The sequence below is a fragment of the Rhinopithecus bieti genome, unplaced genomic scaffold (assembly GCF_001698545.2).
Source record: "Rhinopithecus bieti isolate Rb0 unplaced genomic scaffold, ASM169854v2 scaffold_30918, whole genome shotgun sequence".
Lineage (NCBI taxonomy): Eukaryota > Metazoa > Chordata > Mammalia > Primates > Cercopithecidae > Rhinopithecus > Rhinopithecus bieti.
Genome location: NW_016813589.1, coordinates 1,402,646 through 1,407,536, shown reverse-complemented (window position 1 = coordinate 1,407,536; position 4,891 = coordinate 1,402,646). Strand labels below are relative to the sequence as shown.

At 45.5% G+C, this 4,891-nt stretch overlaps 1 pseudogene; it reads right to left on the bottom strand.

Annotated features, from left to right (window-relative positions):
* Nucleotides 1-1,245: 1,245 nt before the first annotated feature.
* LOC108513068 (U1 small nuclear ribonucleoprotein C pseudogene) overlaps nt 1,246-4,891 on the bottom strand; it is a 16,282-nt pseudogene continuing 12,636 nt past the window's right edge.

Here is a 4,891-nt window from a genome sequence, read left to right as displayed (position 1 = left end):
CTTTAGCAGAGCCTTCATGTCACAGATTCCTGGGCCCCTTTTTCCTCTGTCCTTATTATCTTCCTTGACTGGTTCTTTCCTAGCAATCAGTGAATAGTTCTACTTTTTAACAGCCTTTCCCCTCAACCTCACGTACCTTGTATCTCCTAAAACTAATTTTATCTGTTCCCTGACTCCAAATCTCAGTTAATGACATCAGCATCCATCGGAATGTCTAAGCCGGAAATGTAGGCGTCATTCTCGATTCCTTCCTCCTAACACTTTCTCATCTGATTCATCTCTAGTCTTGTAAATGCTAACCTATAAACACCTCTCCAATTCTCCTCCTTTTCTCAACTGTCTCCACCTTCAGCCACTATCCTTCTCTCCAGGGTCAGCCCAGTGCCATCTGGACTACTCTCTCCTCTTGCAGGGTTGCCAGCCTCCCCTACCTTCCATTCATGGATTCTCTGCACAGCACCCAGAGACAACTTCATAGACAAAGTCACCTCTGCCACTCTCCTGCTTCATACCCTGCAGTGCCTCTGCCTTGCTCCCAAAAGCCTTTGGTGACATAATTCTGCTCACCTCTCCAGCCTCATTTCCTCCTGCCCCCAGGAACCCTCTTCCCTGCCACCACCCAGTTGAGCCAGTCCTTCTCACTCTTCTGCTATCAATTTGGATGTCACCTGGCCTAGGATGTCTCTTTCAACCTCTCCTATACACATAGACCCAGAGCTTCCCCTAGTAGCATTTATCTCACCATAATTATAGTTGTTGACTTGTCTAATTTTTTTTTAATTAACTGAGCTGTTTATTATTTTAACCAATAAAAGCTCTATAAGTACTAGATTTAGTCCTGCACAAGATGACTTTACTAATAAAGGGAGGATGCCCAGAGAGATTTACCATATAGCTAAGGAAAAAGAATCTCACGCAGAGGACATCCCGAAGAGATAATGAGCTAGAGAAACAGAACTGGAATGTTTCATTTTTTTAATAATACACAGAGAATGCAGAGGGGAGGAAAAAGGGAATACACTTTTAACTAAACGAGTTGACAATTTTATTTTCACATTTCCCAATACAAATGAAAACTGCATCTTTTCTGTCCCACTTCTCCCCTCCAAAACCATTCTCTTTGATAGGGCAGGGGAGCAAGCCTTCCTTATACTATTTAGAAAACCCAGCATCACAGTAGCATGATCTCCTGGTGAAGCAGAACAGGTCATATAAAACTGATAGAATGAGCCCTCCCCGCTATCCTTATCTGTCTGGTGGAGTCCTTCTGGGCCAAGTGGGCACCATCATGGGACAGGCAGGAGGTCTCATCATTGGGGGCCCAGGCATCATTGGCCTGTGGCCTCCCATAGGCGGCCTCATTCCAGGAGCAGGGCCCACTGGTGTCATGCCAGGAGGAGGAGGGCCCATCATTGGCATCATGGGAGGACCCCTCATATGGGATGCTGGCATCATACCAGGGTGAGGAGGACCCGGAAGACTAGGGGGAGGTGGTATCATCGTTCCTGCAGGAGGAGGAGCAGAGGATGGAGCAGGAGGTATCTTTCCTTGTTGAAATGCAGCGGATGTTTTGTCAATCAGGCTCTGAGCCTGCTCTTCCATCCATTTCTGATAGTAGTCTTTCACATTCTCTTTGTGTTTCCTACCACTGCAGTGTGTCTTTCTCACAGATGGAGAGTCATGGGTGAGGTATGTATTGCAGTAGTCACAATAAGACTTGGGCACATTGCTCTGCAGGCGATTGGCCACTCCATTCCATGACACCCAGAAATGACCGACTTGTCTAATTTTACTAAAGCAAAGCTCTAGCTCCTTGAGGATGGGGACTGTTTTAAGTTTGTCTTAATTATCTGTACATCTTCTTTTCACTGTATCTGGCATTCGACAAAACCTTAGTAACTAAAAGTTGAATGGATGAATGACCCAGCAAGACCATGAGGAGTGGCTAGAAGCTCATCAGAAGGATTTGAGTTTCAGAATAGAAAATGTTTTCCTCATTAAGGGGCCAGGCTGGTCGCAGAGGTGGACTGAAAGTGTGCAGAGGGAGTCCCCGAGAGCTGACTCATGCTTGCTGAACACCAGTGCTGTGCTAGCCTCTGTTGCTGTTAATTATTTTTTCTTACACATCATAGGAATCCTTTAAGGTAGATTCTGTTTTTGTTTCCACTTTAAAGACAAGAAAACTGAGGCCCAGATTTGCTGAAAGTCACATCGTGGCAATGCTAAGATTCAGATATTGTCTATACACCTTTCTCTGGGCTACAATAAGTCTGTAGTTTTCTTTTGTAGGTTCTTTGATAAGACTCACCTTGAATCTTTAGGAAACGGCCTACGACTTCATATGCAGAGAAAAAACTAGCAAACAGCTTGGAAAAAGAGCACATTTCTCACCAGACTTGGGACTGTCATGCTAGAAGTTTGGGTATTTTTGCTTAATATTTAGATAAATTCAGATTCAATAATTATGAAATTTGAGAGCTGGAAGTTATCTTAGAAATCTTTGAGTCCAGTTCCTTGAACACCTGAAGGGGCCAGTGACTTGCTGAAGGCCACTCAGCTACTGGTGGAGCCAGAATTGAAACACTGGGTTTCACTCTCTCTGACGTTTCTGCAGAGCTATGCATGTTTTGCCTTTTTGGTGCTTGATTTTGCTTATTGGAGTCTCTTGGTAAAACATCTCTCTTAAAACTTCAAACTGGGTGGGACGCTGTAGCTCACACCTGTAATCCTAGCGCTTTGGGAGGCGGAGGTGGGAGGATTGCTTGAGGCCAGGAGTGCAAGACCAGCAAAGGCAACATAGTGAGACCCCTATCTCTACAAAACATTTAAAAATTAACCAGCCGTGGTGGCATGCACTTGTGGTCCCAGCTACTCAGAGGCTGAGACAGGAGGATTGCTTGAGCCCAGGAGGTCAAGGCTGCAGTGAGGTATAATTGTGCCACTGTACCCCAGCCTGGGTGACAAAGTGAGACCCTGTCTCTAAAAAACAAAACAAAGTAAAACCTTCAAACTGCACACTGCTTTGTCAAAGAAAGAATTTCAACTTTGCCGAATGGCCAGATGTGGTGCAACAGTGGGCCTGGACCCGCTGGGACCAGGAAGTTTAGGGGTGCCAGAGAGCTCAGGGTGAGTTGGGGGTTGAGATGATGAGGGAAGCCCAGGAAGAAACACGCTGGAAGTGGGGCCTTCCTTTCACAAACATGAGGAGAAAACATATGGGGATTTCAGAAGGATTTCAGAAAGTTTTCTTGAATGCATACCAGATACTAGGAACTGGAGAAATTGCCCTCAAATGCTTACAATCCAGAAAGGCAGTGGATGTGAGTATAGTCATGAGATGGGATGAAAATATAAAGGGAAAATAGACAAGATGAGGGCGTGAAGGATTTTGCCTGGGAAAGTCAAGGAAGTTTTCCTGAAGGAAATGGACTCCTGAGTTGGGCCTTGGAGGAAAAATAGAAAGAAGAGAAAGTAGGCTTTTTTTTTGTTTTTGAGACAGGGTCTTGCTCTGTTGCACAGGTTGGAGTGAAGTGGTGTGATCCTCTCACCTCAGCCTCCCCAGCAGCTAGGACCACAGGTGTGTACCATCATGCCTGGTTAATTTTTTGATTTTTAGTAGAGATGAGGTCTCACTATTGCCTAGGCTGGCTCAAACTCTTGGGCTTAAGTGATCCTTGCACCTCAGCATTCCAAAGTGGTGGGCTTAGAAGTTTGAGCCACAGCAGCCCCCAGCCAGAAGTAGACGATTTCAGAGGGAAGAACAAGGGCAAAGTTGGAAGGGCTGGCAGGGCATGATACAAATCAGAGCAGTGGTTCTCAAAGTGTGGTACCTGGAACAATAGCAACTGCATGATCTGGGAAAGTGTAAATAATGCAAATGATTGGGCCTCCACTGCAGACCTATAAAACTGGAATTGCTGGGGGTGGGTTTTGCACTGTGTTTCATAAGGTCTCTCAGTGACTCTGATGAGCCTTAAAGGTTGACTGCCAAGCTTGGCACAGTAGCTCATTCCTGTAATCCCAGCACTTTGGGAGGTTGAGGCGGGATTGCTTGAGCTCAGGAGTTCAAGACCAGCCTTGGTAACATAGAGAAACCTCATTTCTACAAAAAATACAGAAAATTAGCTGGGCATGGTAGTGCACACCTGTAGTCCCAGCTACTTGGGAGGCTGAGAGGGTGAGAAGATTACTTGAATCCAGGAGGTGGAGCCTGCAGTGAGCCATGATTGTGCCATTATACTCCAGCCTGGGCGACAGAATGAGACTCTGTCTCAAAAAAGAAAAGTGAGGTTGATTTCCACTGAATTTGATAATTTCTAATGGGAGCCTCCCTGCTCCCATGGTAAGGCTTTGGGATGGCAGGGACAGGTGTGGACAGAGTGTGGGGCCTACACTCTGTTTCCCACCTTAAATGCCTCATGGCTCCTGTGGCTCTCTGACTCAGTCAAGTGTTATATACTGCACTGTGTGCCTACAGACATAACCTTCCTCTCTCATCTGTGAGGTCCTAGACAGTAGGGCTTCTCCACGATCCTCAGAGCTGACCACACCAGCACCAAGAGTTCCAGAAGCTTCATCATGTCTACCACGCACAGAGCCCTATAAGGGGTCTCTTCTTGGTCTCTCCACCTGTTTTCTGTCCTTTATGACCCCAATGTTACTCTCTCAACCAACCAGTTGTTGAAAATTGACATACACAGCCCTGCTCTTGGCACTCTCTATACCCCTGCCTGGCGTTTTCTCCATCACATGAATCAACATCGAGCCTATGTTTTACTTTTCATTTTCTTTCTTTCTTTCTTTCTTTCTTTCTTTCTTTCTTTCTTTCTTTCTTTCTTTCTTTCTTTCTTTCTTTCTTTCTTTCTTTCTTTCTTTCTTTCTTTCTTTCTTT